The sequence below is a fragment of the Oxyura jamaicensis genome, chromosome 19 (assembly GCF_011077185.1).
Source record: "Oxyura jamaicensis isolate SHBP4307 breed ruddy duck chromosome 19, BPBGC_Ojam_1.0, whole genome shotgun sequence".
NCBI lineage: Eukaryota > Metazoa > Chordata > Aves > Anseriformes > Anatidae > Oxyura > Oxyura jamaicensis.
Window position 1 is genome coordinate 2,565,815 of NC_048911.1, and position 14,856 is coordinate 2,580,670.

Genomic DNA, 14,856 nt, shown 5'->3' on the forward strand with positions numbered 1-14,856 from the left:
TTCAGTACTGTAGATTATAAAACCAGAAGAGATCGATCTGACTTTTTCCATAATTCAGACCACGTAACACTTGAAAAGTTACAAAAACTTCTTTTAAAACAGTCCCTGTTTAGCAGGAACATGTGACCTGGAACTCTGAGTAAGGTAAAGTGTGTTTGGAAATTTGGATGTAGCTCCTGATACGCTCAGGGTGTGTGTACTGTCCTCACCTGCTGCTCCAGGGAGAAAAAAGGGGCCTCACATCTCAGTTGCTCAGAACTACCACCACCTGCAAAAGGTTGACCATATGCACATCTAGCATTGAAACTTTCTTTTCCTTTTTGTTTTTGGTTCAAAGTAACGGTGACTACCAGCATGGCATCCTTACAGCCTGATGCAGAGAGCACTGGCCTGAAAGCACGCAGTGACATTTGAGCACGCAGGACTGCCTGGGGTACCACCAAACAGCTCTCCTGGGTGGAGAAGCCTGAGTGGTGTTGGGTAAGGACAGAGTTAATAACAAACAAACCTTAAACACATTCTTATGCTTTCCTCAAGAACTACCTGGGGCTCACTCTACAAGGCAGTACAGAAGTGAACTGATGTGCCTGCAGTATGGCAAACTGCCCTATGGTGAGGCAGGGAGATGAGCATTAGACTTTGCCCTCTGTTCTTCCACTGGAGGCATCTTCCATAACTTGCTGTACCATCTCTTTCCTTTCATATCCCTGCAGTGTTTCTTCTTATTCCCTGTCCTCCTCCCTTTCTGCTGAGCTCCTTTATAAGCAAAGAAGCTTGCGATAATGATTTTTCCAGATATAGCTAGTTGCAAGTATTAAATGAATGCAAGTCAATCATTTGTGCGTACACGGAGGAATCTGGTTTTGATCAACTAAGGCTTTTTTCAGAATGTTGTCTCGAGACATTTCTGCCTACTACATAGAATAATTAAAGCTTGTGGTGAGTGATTTTTATTGTTGTTTTTTATTTTTTACTAGCTGTATCAAATAGTAAGGAAAACCACCATTAAGATTTCAACCTATTCAATTGTGCATGCTCTCCTAACAACTAATCCAAATTGTTAAATTTCTTGTCAACAGCAGGCAATGATTTATGTGGATGACCCTGACTTGCTGCACCTGAAAGTCTTTAACAGCTACACTTTCAACAGCAGCAGCTTCCAGAAGTAAGTAATCAATCTGGAACATGTTGTTTCACAAACATAACTAGGTGATTTTAAAGCTGTGTTTTTCCCATAGTGAAAACACCAGGTTACTGCCAAATCGAGCTAGCTGTCATTCCCATCTGCCTTCATGAAGGCAGTGGGACGCACAACCAAAGTCTGCCAGGGAATCTCTTTGTGTCCCTTCAAGCTGGAGAACTGTGCGAGATCACAAGGCCTGGCGGCACTGGAAGAAAGTGCCAGAACATAAGCCTGCAAACATACTGTTACCAGGCAGATCTGCGGGGATCACTGTGCTGTGTAATTCACACTGACATTCCTCTAACGCATAAAATACCAGGCTAGTACCCGTGTCACACAGAGCACACTTTGCTCCTGCTGCTCTCGCTCCCTGCTGCGCAGATGAGGCTCAGGCTGAACTCCCCCATTTAGGAGGGCAGTGGCACTCTGGATTCATTTTTCTTCAATTTACTCCAACACAGAGAGCAAAGTAAAACTCACGTGCAGCTTTCACCGTGTACAGAACTACACTGCCTGTTACTCTAACACAGCCTTGCTCAGATAAATGTTGCCATACAAACTGTCCTCATCTCAGTGTAGCGAAAAGCTGTGGTACCTTGCAGGCACAGCTCCTCTCCTCCTCCCAGGTCCCCAGGGTACCGCGGCTCGTGCAGACATCCAGTTGGATTGTGCTGCCCTCCTCCTCTGTGTGCTGTTGTAGCCTCTCCCCAAGGCTCTTCCCATTCCTGCTCTCTAAAGGCAGATGGATCCACTTCATGTTACCGTGTGCATCTGAGAAAGAAAAGGCTTAGTTAAAACGATAGATATATGGAAGAGGAAGGAGAAGAAAGTTTGATGAACCGATGGTGAACAATCCCAAGAAAGCTGGTTGCTGTGCTGTCCACTCTGTTCCTTCTCTCCTGCACCACTGGAAGCAGGTACTTTTCTCTGGTGTGGTTCCTCTGGAAGGATGCTGCAGGAGATCTGTCATCCTAGAGAAATACTACTTACCCCATGCCTGGATATAAGAGAGTTTGTTTAGAATTGGAAATAAACACAGGAAACTAATTTCTGCTCCTGACCCTGGCACTGACCTACTGTTTGACTCCTCAGTTCATTTTTCTGTGCTCCCAAAGCATAACACAAAGTTCCACTCCCTCTTTTAACTATATCACCTCTTGGTAGGTAGCAGTTTCTGCAATCCTATCTTCAAATCAAAATGTTGCTAATAGTACACAAAACAGGGCAGGAAACACACATCATTGCACTGTAAGTTAAACACAGCATTAACTGAAATGTTTTGTTGTAATTTGCTTTGCTTGGCTTTTCTTTCACACAAGAAATTGAGACAATTCACCAGAATCAAAGCAATGAACACAGCCTAACTCCAACCCTGCTTACACGTTCTTGTAAGGAGGGTGTGTGTGAGGACATACCTCAGTCACAGCAATGGGTTAACCTCTTTGAGACACTGTGAGGACATACCTAAATCCCACTAACTGGTTAACCTCTTTGAGACACTGTATACTTAACTCAGTGAGGCCTCATTTACTTCTGGTCTTAATGCCAGCATCCCCCAGGACCAAATAAATCTAAAGTCTGACTTTGTTGCAGTAACTTATTCTACTTGTTGCAAAGTCTCATGACAGAAGGAACGTGTGATCCTGAATTTCCCATCACCAACACTGACCGAGAAAATTATACACGTTAAGAATGAAAATTTCCAATGCTTTGTAAGCACTTGTCTTCTCATGAATTACACTTACAAATAACTGAAGGAGGTGCTTCAATTGATATTAAATATAGTTTTATGTATAGCAAGGGCAGTATGTCAAAGCTATTTTAAAAATAATATTGGCTAAAGCAGGCTGAACTGGGGGCTGGGACTTTCCAAGTTAAATTAAAGCCTTTATAAATGGCAATGCTAACCAACAGAAATTCAACTAAAGAAGTTAAGATACAGACAAGGAACGTGTGGTAGCTTCCACGCTATGTTTTATTACTTTACTTTACTGACCAGCTGAACCGACAACTTGAATAGGTTGCCTTTTTCCCCCCTCATCACCCTGATAACATTAGCTAACAGATATAATGAGATCCTGTCTTCAAGGCCACGCTCACTGGCTGATGATACCAGAATGTTTTATTTTTCAATAGTCTTAGAGCAGAGACTAGGATATTAGCATGCAGCTACTTTAATTCACAGAGAACTTGAAAGGATGCTAGCACAACGTCTGAGGAGGCTTTCAGGATGTTACTCTGCATTTGCAGCATCGCTCTGACCATGGACAGGATGTTGTGTGATTAAAATTAAAGCCTCAAAACACAGAACCCGTATCCATTACCAGGAACAAAAAGCTAGCAAGTCAATGGTTTTTGGTAAGATCATAATTTTTGTTTACTGTATCTGCTAAATTATTTAGGAAAGCTCTGCATAATTTATTTCTTTCAACAAGATACTTCTGTGTCTTGATGTTGTTATCTTTTTCAAAACAACATGTATTCAAAGCTAACATGTAAGCACAGGTAGCTTTAAATATGCGTATGTGCATTCATTTTTATTTTGTTAAAGGAAACTTGCAATAGTTTCGAGAAGGTAATTTTGTATAAACTTACACTACCCAGCAGCAGCACTCTGAAGCAGAAGAGTATTTGCTTGTCTTTCAAAAGGGCTTTTTCATAACCTGAATATTATTACTGTAATAATTTACTTTCTAAAATCAGATCTGGTAACTCTCAAGAATTCAGCGTCCTTTGTGATAGCAGAGAGCATGACAAGTTTCCCTAAATACATTTCTGCATTTTTATGCAGGTGGCATTAACATTCAGGTATTGGACCCAGGATCAAACTGCTTGCCAATTCTGCCCCGGTCCTGAACTTAGATGAATATAGGTTTTCTCCTTCCCTGATTACATCACAGAAAAGCACACAATTACTTTAGAATTGAAGATATTCCATGTTACCTCCTGCTAAAGATGGTAATATATTCTGCATCAGAAATCAGTTGATTGGTGTAACACATGGCCAGCAACCAGAGTTGCTTATAACTCACTACCAGCTTACCTAGAATGCAATGAAATTCTCACTGAAATACAAGGCAGTGGCAGCTAGTCAACTTCTGAGGGGTCTGTGGTTTGGTGGTTTTTGTTGTTGATGTTGTTGTTGTTGTTGTTTTAATTACACAAGCATATCTAATTCATTCAAATTCCAGTCCTTCGTGCTGTCTCCACAGGAGTGAACTGTCATCCCTCATGAGGATGCTGTTCTCCTTCATACCTCCTGTATCGAGTGACCTGTCTGTCCCTGTTACCTGCTACGGACCCAGCAATCAGAGGTTAAAACTGAATTCTACTTGCTGGATCTAAGTGCAGCCCTTATTCTTGATTCCCTTTTGGGCACGTCTGTTCCTTACCACCACTACCACACACACCTTGCTCCAGCTCTGAGGTCAATTCAGCTGCGCTGCACAGAGCAAAACCCGTTCCACCGTGGGCCGTCAGAGCAGCAGCAGGGCATGCAGGAGATGGTGGGGAGGGCAGGGCAGGGCACCAGCAGCCTGGGCTTAGATCCGCTTAACCTTCTACCAAGCAGGACCATGTCTTAGAGTCAAAAGGCTCAAACTAGGAGGACCAGGAAGAGCACAACACTTAACTGTGTGCATTTCTGGGAACGATTTTACTATGCTGCCTTTTCCTGACAGTGTGAAGGGGCCTCTCAGAAATCCATCACCTTTCCATCAGGGCATGGCAATTAGCGCCTTACTGCACAGCAAGTCAGTGCCCATCAGCTGAGCCAGCCAGCCCTACCTGGTTTGGGTCCAGGGTACACCCCTGGGTCTTACTGTTACTGTACAGACAGAAGTAGGCAACTGCGGGCTACAGCCTAACCCTCCTCCAGCCTTTAGTGAATACAGTGCCATCCTGTTATCTAATAACCTGGCTTCTCCAACTCCTGCGGCTATGCTCAGATAACCTCACTGAGGGACATGCCCAGAAAACAACCTCCCAGCAGCTCTGAGACAGTACCCGAGTGACGGGAGATCCTCTGAGCTGTTTGCATCAGTCACGGTGAGAGTATTTTTGGCTGTGGATAGACTCGTATCTTTCTGGAGGACTTTGCCCAGATAGGTCAAGTGAAGCAATGCAAACACCTCCACATCAGGCAGCAGGTGAGGAGAGCCTGGAGATCACATTTCCAAACAGTTCGATTTTCATCTGGCCAGAGCACTTCAGCTATCTGCCTGCATTTGAGTCAGAAGACACAGGATTCAACACAAGTTCACGTAATTTAAATTCAGACTCATGTTTGTCTCTCTGATGCATCACCTCCTGCGCACAAGGAAATAAACCCCATAGACGATGGTAGATGTATTGAGAATTAAGTGTGGTTAGTTACAACCAGAGATCAATGAAGTTGCAAATGCTAACCACAGACCTCCAAGAAAAAAACAATTAAACTGTGCAGCAATTTACAGTTAAAAACAATTTGAAAGATATACTTTCATTGTCAAACTACCTCAAACTCTCATTTTTCATTAGTTACTGATCTTTGCTCATTACATACAAAAACTTGGACAAACGATGGTAAAATAAAATAGGTTCTCTTTAAAAAGAGATCGCTGAATTTTGAGCACTGACTTTGCAATTGGCTTTTTTCTTTTTTTTTTTTTTTTTTTGGCTGCCACTCAAACGGGCCCCTCGCTACAAGAAGGACATGGAGGTGCTTGAGCGAGTCCAGAGAAGGGCTACGAAGCTGGTGAGGGGTCTGGAGAACAAGGCTTACGAGGAGCAGCTGAGGGAGCTGGGACTGTTCAGCCTGGAGAAGAGGAGGCTCAGGGGTGACCTTATCGCTCTACACAGGTACCTCAAGGGAGGCTGTAGCGAGGTGGGGGTTGGTCTGTTCTCCCACGTGCCTGGTGACAGGACAAGGGGGAATGGGCTTAAGTTGCGCCAGGGGAGTTTTAGGTTGGATCTTAGGAAGAACTTCTTTACCGAAAGGGTTGTTAGACACTGGAACGGGCTGCCCAGGGAAGTGGTGGAGTCACCATCCCTGGAGGTCTTTAAAAGACGTTTAGATGTAGAGCTTAGGGATATGGTTTAGTGGGGACTGTTAGTGTTAGGTCAGAGGTTGGACTTGATGATCTTGAGGTCTCTTCCAACTTAGAAATTCTGTGATTCTGTAAAACTTTTTCCCCCTCCTAAGCTGTAGCTTACCCTCTGCTGCGAGCAGAGCTAGCATAAGGACAGGCAGCTCCCCTTCTCCGGTGATCTGTTGCTCCAGTCAGCTATTGAAAATTCATTAATGCACAGGTTACACAACATCCCTCTCCCACTCACCGGTACACTCAGCCCTCTCATTTATGAAGTTAATTCAGTGAGGTTAAATGACACAGTGTATTTGACTGCATTTTCTCACCTCCGGCTCCAGCCCTGTCAGGCATCCTAGGTATGGAAAGAAACACTTCCCTGCCTTGTTTTCATACCCACTACAAACGGGATTCCATTACCTGCCCTCCCCCCAACCCCAATTACGAGGCTGTAGAAGCAACTCCAATTAAGTGGTTAGCCATAATAGCATGGCAGCCCTTTAGGAAACTGCTTATCTAAATAGAGATGTGCAGAAGGCAGTTTTCTCTCTAATAGTGATGCATTTTCAATTTATGCAATACAAAGTGCATTGGTCTGCAGTGTCCCTGGCTACTGATGATTAATAGCCCATACACTGCAAGGGTCTACAAAGAAAAGTGCCAAGGGAAGCAGATGCAGCGGGTTTTATATTATCATGACTGCAACAAACTCATTCAGTGGTGTCAGCTCTGACTGCAGGATTCTGATTATGAAATATGATGCGTGTTGAATTTAATGGCTTTCTCTGCCCTTCTGGTGAGTTCACTGCTTTCCAATGTCATTTTGTGTTCTCATCTGAGTGGTAATAAAAGGAATATCATTGACTGTGCTAGCTCTGTAACCACTGTGTGTTTTACAATAAATTGTGTTTCAGGACCTTTCTACCCAGGAGAGTGTGCAGGGCCAGAAAGTAATATTCCCCGGTTTTCCAATATGAATGCTTTCTGTGAGAGGACAGGAAATTATGCAGGGCTGCCCTTCTCTCGAGGCATTCCTTATGTGAGCAGGACATCTCTTTTTCAAAGTGGTTATGTAGTAAAAAGGTCAGTTTGGATTGCAAATCATAAAAAAAAAAAAAAAGATAAAATATCAAAATAAATAGCTACTGCTACAGAGCACAAATTATGATACCTAGATGACAAGATGATAAAAGTTGTTCAAAATAAAATATAAATACGGAACCCGGACATAGGTGATGTTACCCACGTCCAAGTGTGAAGTTGCAGGATGGTGTAAGGTGGAGGGGCGGCTCTTTAGCTGGCAGTCGGTCACCTCACCCAACCTGTCAGCACACTGTGGCCTACACAACTGAGTTAAGCGCTCACCTTCCAGACAGCTGGCAAGCCAAACAGCTACAAGTACTCTGGCAAATCCATCTAATGCCTACTTACCAGCAATTTTCTTGCTTATGCAAACAAAACAAACACACTGTGCTGGTATCAGTGTTACAAGAGTCCGTACAAGACATCACTGCACTGCTGCCCAACACTGCCCCAAGCTGGGCCGGTTTTACCACAGGAGGAACTTTGCTGAGCTGTGCAGAGAGAACAGAGAGGGTCTCGAATCAAAGCCAAGGCATCTTGAGTCACCTGAAAGGCTTCCAGTACTTCCAGCCTCTTTGCTAGCATGCATCTCCTGACTGCTGGCAACTTCAGAGGCTCAGACACTCACACAGCTAGACTGACCAGGGAAAAGCAACACACTAGGTAAATAAAAAGGTTTTTGTTTATTTGTTTGTTGTTTTTTTTTTTGAGATTTGCTGATAAATGAACCTGCCTGAACTTTCCCCCTGCAGGCTACAGCCAAATTTTTAAGCATTAACGCCATGGCTAGGTTAGACACTGTGTGAGCAGAATGCAAGCCCCTTTACCTAGAGAGGGTGAGACATAAGTAGATTCTTCCTTTTCCATCCAAGAAAAGGCACAAGTTAAAGTATTCTTCACTTCTAAACTTAATTCCGTGACTGTCCAAATCTAGAGCATCACTCAAACAGCCAGAGGTGCTCTTTGCACAGAGCAGAACCATACTCACAGAGGCAGGAGTACACGAAACGTAACTGGCACTTCACTCGTTGTAAATGCACAACCAAGCTTACCTGTGATGTTTTCTTAACTACAGACCCCCCAGTGGGGTGTCGCTGCTTCCAGAAACACAAGATATTATTTTTTTCCATGCAGGAGGACTGAATCTCATATATTTAGATTTTAGTTCACTATGATCTGAGTCCATGGTTAGGGCTTGATTATTTATTTATTTTGTGAAGAAACCGAATTGCAGAAGTTGTTCCCAGGAACTCACAGCTAAGGGGGAAGCTTGTCTGATTAGTCACTTCGCACATTCATCTCTTATCAGAAGACAAAGGCCATCAAGAAACCAGGAAACAGACAAGTTAATATCACAGATAGATGCACTGTTCACAGCCAGCACTGCCCTGATTCAGTTCTCTCCAGCTGAAGACGTTTGCATTCAGCAGCTCAGTTATATCCTGCACCGCTATTAAAGGGTCTTCACAAAGAATTTAGAAATGAAACTTCTACTTTTAGAATAATCCAGAACATTTTAAATCTTGTTTTCCTTTGCCTCTAGTTGAAATGCCAGAGATATTCTCTATCATATTTTATGTATGAACACTTACAAAGCTTTGCCTAAAGGACAAGTAAGTATATTCATTCTTTTGTCCTTTCAGAATATACTTCTTGTATTTTCACATAAAAATGTATTGAAACAAGATTTAAAACTGTTACACATTTCATCGAGACCTACCTCCAGAGGGAGAAGAAAAGCAAATTAACATTTAACATGGTGGCTCTGCCTTCCTCCTTCACTGTTTGCTGAAAAACTTGCCGCAGTTGAAATGTAGAAATGTCAGACAGCAATCTGTGATCTGTCTCAAAATTAAGTTATGTACTGCCATAATGAAACAGAGCATTTGTCGTCCTTGGTGTTCTCAGTAAAGAGTCATCAAAGGGGTAATGAACATTCCCAGAGGAAGAGATCATAGGAAAGGGAGGTCCTAAGACTATCACGATTACCGTGACAATTCAAAGATGTTCTTCCCTTCTACATTATGTGACCTTGTTCTTTGATTTCCTCTGGTTTGTAGGCAGAAGCTGTGTGTCAGTCAGTGCACATCTGTGCATACAACATAGCGCGGGGCAGCAACACATGCACCAGGCACTTGCTCTAGGGCTGGAGATGACAGAGCCACATCAGCTTCTGCATGCTGCCTGCCAGGAACTGCGAAATAAAAGGACCAGCCCACGTAAGACACTGGCTGCTCTACCTCCTGGTGTTCTCATGATGCTGGTAAACTGCTGTTCACAAGCAGAAAAAGGCTACTGTTTGCCAGCAGAGAAATTGCAGGCTTCCTGGCACCAATACAAAAATGGCCAGCACTGAAACTTCTCCCTTTGAAAGGAATCCCATCCCTCAGCCTTCTCTGCACAATTGCCGAGGAAGCGCTGCTCTTTAGTTCAAATATCTTCATGAACAGTTAGGCTGATTCAACACGGCAAGGACCAGAGTACGCCAAAGGCATCCATGATGTTCTTCCCAGGCCAGCAGAGAGACTGCGCAGCAGAAGAGAGCTCAGAATGCCAGGGCACGAGAATTTCAAGCAGCTAGAGAGAGGTTCAGCAGGACTAAGAAAAGTTTCTTTGGTGGCTGGGTTATCCTGAGTGGATGGGTGTAAGGGGAGAGAAAGATGTGATATTCCTCAAATAATTTTCTTCAGACGCTTTGTTTGTTTTACTGTTCTCACACTGCTCATCCTCTTTTTCGCAAGCTTCTACCTTATTTTGGAGCAGTGAGGCCTTCTACTGTCTACTTTTCTACTTAGATTTCTCCTTGTTACGACTACACAACTACCTTGGAAAAAAAAAACCAAAATAATTCTCTACTGCAAAAACACAACTTTGTTTCTCACACCTGTGATGTCTGGTGTGAAGTACATCGCTTATTCTGAACTTATTTCTTATGTTTGAAGTTACAAATCTGGTCCTCAAGTTCAACAAAGCTCCAGTGTTTGTAATATTGACTTCAGGGGAGCCTCCGAGCCACAGGTCTGCCCTAAGCAACATGTTTAAAGCCAACCCAGCGTAACCACCCGTCACACTCCACATTTACGCCAATCCCTAACGCTGTCTATCTGGAAGCCTCGTGTCCCTGTACAGTACATCCCTGGATTTGTAAACCTTTTCTGCAGACGTACACAGTCAGTCAGGTTTCTGAGCAAGCTCTGCAATTTGGGAACTCCGGTACGGTCCCACGAGGAGCGTGGCGCAAGGCCTGATTTCACCAACAGCAGCTGATCATCAACAAGTGCTCATTACTCAGATCAAGGCCTCCACAGTCTCGCTGTTTAATTTATGAGAGCCTTGTGATTATGATAAACATGAGATGCTGGATCACTACGGCTGGTTTTGTTACTTTGGGCTGAGCAAAATTTTGTACCAATTCCGTCTGTGCCAGGGCATGTGCCCAGAATGGCTGTTTTGCTACTTTTTTCACCACAAAGGCCATACCTGAAACACCCTGATGCACGTCAATGTTACCTTCTTATTTCACCTCCACCTAACCATGGTTATCTTGTATCATTTGGGCACCTCCAGTCTGGTGGGATAAGTAAATGAAAAGTATTCTAAAATGTGCCTCTAAAATCTAACTGGCGGGGTAGGCCTGCTCGGCCCTAAGAGAGTAGATGTACGGGACAGGGACGATCAATATTCTTGGAGGTTTCCCTTAGCATGCACAAAGCCAGCACAAAGGCACTAATAACCTCCAAGAGTACATTTTCTCTTGGGGATAATAGCTCAAGGATAGAAAGAGAGAATTTTTACACTATATAGGAATATTCTTTTTCTTGTATGAAAACTAACCATTTTGGCTTTTTAGTGCAGAACTGAGCTACCTCGATCCTACGCGTGCATCTGCACCTGTGTAAGGACAACTTTGAGCGCCAACAGAATACACCGTAAGGAGTCTATCTTAGGCATCCCCATTTGCACTTAATTTGTTTCATCACATAGGGATAGGAATTAGAGGCCTTCACTACAGTTTAGGCAGCTTGCCAATACCTATTTTATAGCAATAAAATATGTACAAATTAAGGAATCTCATGTGGAAAATTCATTCAACAGCCTCAAAAGCCAAATGAATGGTAATTACTTCAAACACAATGTGGTGGCAATCAGGCAAGATTGGATCATGCTTTTAAATGTATGTCTAAATTTTTAAGAACCAAGATAATTATGAATTATGAAAATAACTCAGACAATGCCACAGCAAAGACACTGCTTGTGGAATAAGAAAGATGTTCTGCAAGGAATGGGGAGCACTCATTCCAGCACCTGCATGGGAATAGTCAGAGAGCAAATGTGGGGCTGATACTTTACTTCCTTACTTTGAGCCATCATTTTATACTTTAAGGATGGCTCATGGATGCCTCGAGGTAAAGAGTAAGTAGAAGCCTATAAAATAAAATACAAGTAAAAGGGATTTAACCTGCCTACTAAAAGCAATAGAAGTCCTTTCTAGTCCACATTCACAGATATTGCAATGTAAAAATAAATTTACCATCTTAGTTCTCTAGGTGAGCTTTCTACGATATGGAAAAACAGCTTAGTGTTCACCTGGTTATGCCATGCCAACTGAATAAACAGAAAGTGGGTTCATTTATTGTCGGTAAAGCTGAACAGATTTAGATCAATATATATGCCTGCCTTTTACAAGAAGACTGACAAATACAACCATACCTTTGCTGTCTTTTTGAGAAGTCTCTGCAAAACCTTTCCATTCAGGAAAGCGCAACAAAATGGATCTAGATTAAAACCATATAATTCCATTAGCAATCAGTCAAAATATACGTGCAAAACAAAATGCATACACAATGTAAGATTGATTTTTTCACTGGAAAAAATGCCAGGGCACCGGACCAGCTTCCTTGGAATTCTCTTTCTTTTGTTGTAGATCTACAATCTTGTAATTCAGCGGTATCACAGAGTAACTTCAAGTTGGAATGAACCTCTGGAGGTCTCTCGGACAACTCCCTGCTCAAAACAAAGACAACTTCAAATGTTTTGCTCATGGCCTTGTACTGCTAAACAGTAGTGTCAGTACACAGCTGCTGCAGTGTTGCATGTAGTGCTTATCTCTGCACATAGGAAGGGCTGCTGACACACCAGGAAGTGTGAAAAAGCCTACAGGAATTACGTGAAGCCTGGAAAACTTCGGCCTCACACTGCACCACAAGTATTACACTGCAGCAGCATGGTGGCATCACTGCCTTTGCATGGCTAGCTTTTAGACCCTTTCTCACTGTGCATTTGTGCAATGTCAAATCCATTCTTTGGGTTCACTTACAAGCCCTGGGAGAATGCCATTTCCTATTATCACTGCACAGTGCACCAACATCCAAAGCTGCTTTGAAAACCAGAGTGAAGAAGTAACCTGTCGTGGTTAGGACTTACCTAATTCAGTACAGAGTATCCTGTCTGCAACAAAAGACCAGCCTCAACCTCTTCACAGGCAGCACTGCTGGTTGCTTTGTCTTGCTGTGGCAAGACAATGCCAGGTAGCACAATCGCTCAGTGTAACTTGCGAGTGAGTTATTTGTTACTGGAGGGTTATCCCAACTGTTTCCCAGGGAACCTTTGTTAACACCAGCAGCATGCATGGTAAGGCCTGACATCAACTGGAATAATAAAACATTTCATTGATCCCTGAGCCTCCTCATCTTCTAGTGCTCTGTAACAGCTGCTGCTGCTGCCGTGGCTCCCTGTGCCACAAAGCACAGAGCCTGCAGCCCGCAGGCAGAACGACCACCTTGAGCTACAGGGGAAGTTACCAGGCGGTGAGCCGCATCGCCCAGCACCATCGGGGAGTGGGGAAGACAAAGCTCACAGCCCCTCCTCTCCACCCTCTCATCAACTCCCAAGGAAGCTGTCCACTAGTTACTGCTGCGTATGCATATTTATGTGCTGCTCTTTAATTAAAGCTATCCAAATTAGTCATATTTGAGAAGCCTCTCCCTGTGGGAAGGTCTGGTACTACTGTCAGGTCCACAGTGGACGGCTGTGCCAGCTTAATGCACGAGTGAATACAACCACCACCCAGCCTGACAAGTGCAGATGGATTGCCACCAGCTGGGGCGAGAAGTGACAATGATTGACGTCTGAACCACCTCTCAATGACAAACCTGGCCTACTTAATGCACCTTGGTCTCTCTGAGAAGTGAATTTGATCTTACAGACAGTTCAACAGGTGCAGTACCTAGGTGCCCAACGTGTGGGCTGTGTTTTTTCTTTTTTTTAAAGCTCGTTGAAGATTTTCATGTAGAAGATTTTTATTTAAAATGTTTTTCCTCCTCTTTAGGCTTTGCTATACAATTAACCTATCTTTTTATTCCTTTAAGGTTTACACAGAAATACAAGCATTTTATAACTATTTAAATGTTTGTGAAAGAAATTACTTGATTTCTCTTTAATTTCTGTTGTGGTTTAACCCACCGGCAGCTAAACACCACACAGATGTTTGCTCACCCTCCCCCCTCCCTCTCTGGGATGGGGGAGAGAAACGGGAAAGTGAAGCCTCTGGGATGAGATAAAGACAGTTTATTAAGATAGAAAATAATAATAATAATAATAATAATATATACAAACAAGTGATGCACAATGCAATTGCTCACCACCTGCTGACCGATGCCCAGCACAACCCCAAGCAGCCGGCCCTCCACCCCGGCTAGCCACCCCTATATATTGTTCAGCATGACCCCAGATGGTATGGAATTATGGAATACCCCTTTGGCCAGTTGGGGTCAGCTGTCCCGGGTCTGTCCCCTCCCAGCTCTTGCTGCACCCCCAGCCTGCCCGCTGGCAGGACAGAGCGAGGAGCTGAAAAGTCCTTGGCTTAATGTAAGCATTGCTCTGCAGCAATTAAATCATCAGCATGTTATCAGCACTCTTCTCATCCTAATCCAAAACATAGCACCCTACCAGCTACTAGGAGGAAAAATAACTGTCCTAACTGAAACCAGGACAATTTCAATTCCCTACCTTTAAACCTGTTAACAGAAATCAGTTCAGGTGAGGTGTCAGAATTAAGTCTTCCCCTCACTCCGGCCGTTGCTCTTTGCTGACTTTTCAGCCTCCACCAAAGATATCTACTGTGAAACAGGAAAGAAATTACAACTCTAGCATTTCATAGCTTCAAAATAAAAATAAGTAAGTAAATATTAGAAAGCACAGTAGCAAAAGAAGAAATATGTAGCAATGAAAAAGAGTGGATATATACTGAATGTATTCATTTTTCATTTTAAGTTAAAAAAAAAAAGTTTGAAGAATATTTCCCAGGATATTTAAAAATAGTGGAAAAATGTGCTGCCTCAACAATGAAAATATGAGAACATGATTACCTGATGTTTTCCTGCTTCAAACTTGCAACATGCATTTTTTGTTTCTCATCTACCACCTTTATTCTCCATCTTCATACCTGGGCTATACGATGCTCCTCTTTGTAGTCTGTATCTCCTGCTACTGAAAGATAAAAATGAAGTATTTTCATCCTTGAAA

General features: G+C 43.1%; 1 long non-coding RNA gene across 4 annotated transcripts in view; it reads right to left on the reverse strand.

Moving 5' to 3' along the window:
* Nucleotides 1–302: 302 nt before the first annotated feature.
* Nucleotides 303–14,856, reverse strand: part of LOC118176342 — a 33,481-nt gene continuing 18,927 nt past the window's right edge. For 3 of the 4 annotated variants that reach the window (XR_004755349.1, XR_004755350.1, XR_004755351.1), the window contains 5 exons: nucleotides 14,700–14,820; nucleotides 14,341–14,450; nucleotides 12,043–12,107; nucleotides 7,879–7,969; nucleotides 303–1,954 (listed from right to left, as the gene is read on the reverse strand). This is a non-coding gene — a long non-coding RNA (uncharacterized LOC118176342). Of the gene's footprint in view, nucleotides 1,955–7,878; nucleotides 7,970–10,221; nucleotides 10,358–12,042; nucleotides 12,108–14,340; nucleotides 14,451–14,699; nucleotides 14,821–14,856 lie in introns of those variants that run through there. The other variant, XR_004755352.1, reaches the window with a different exon arrangement.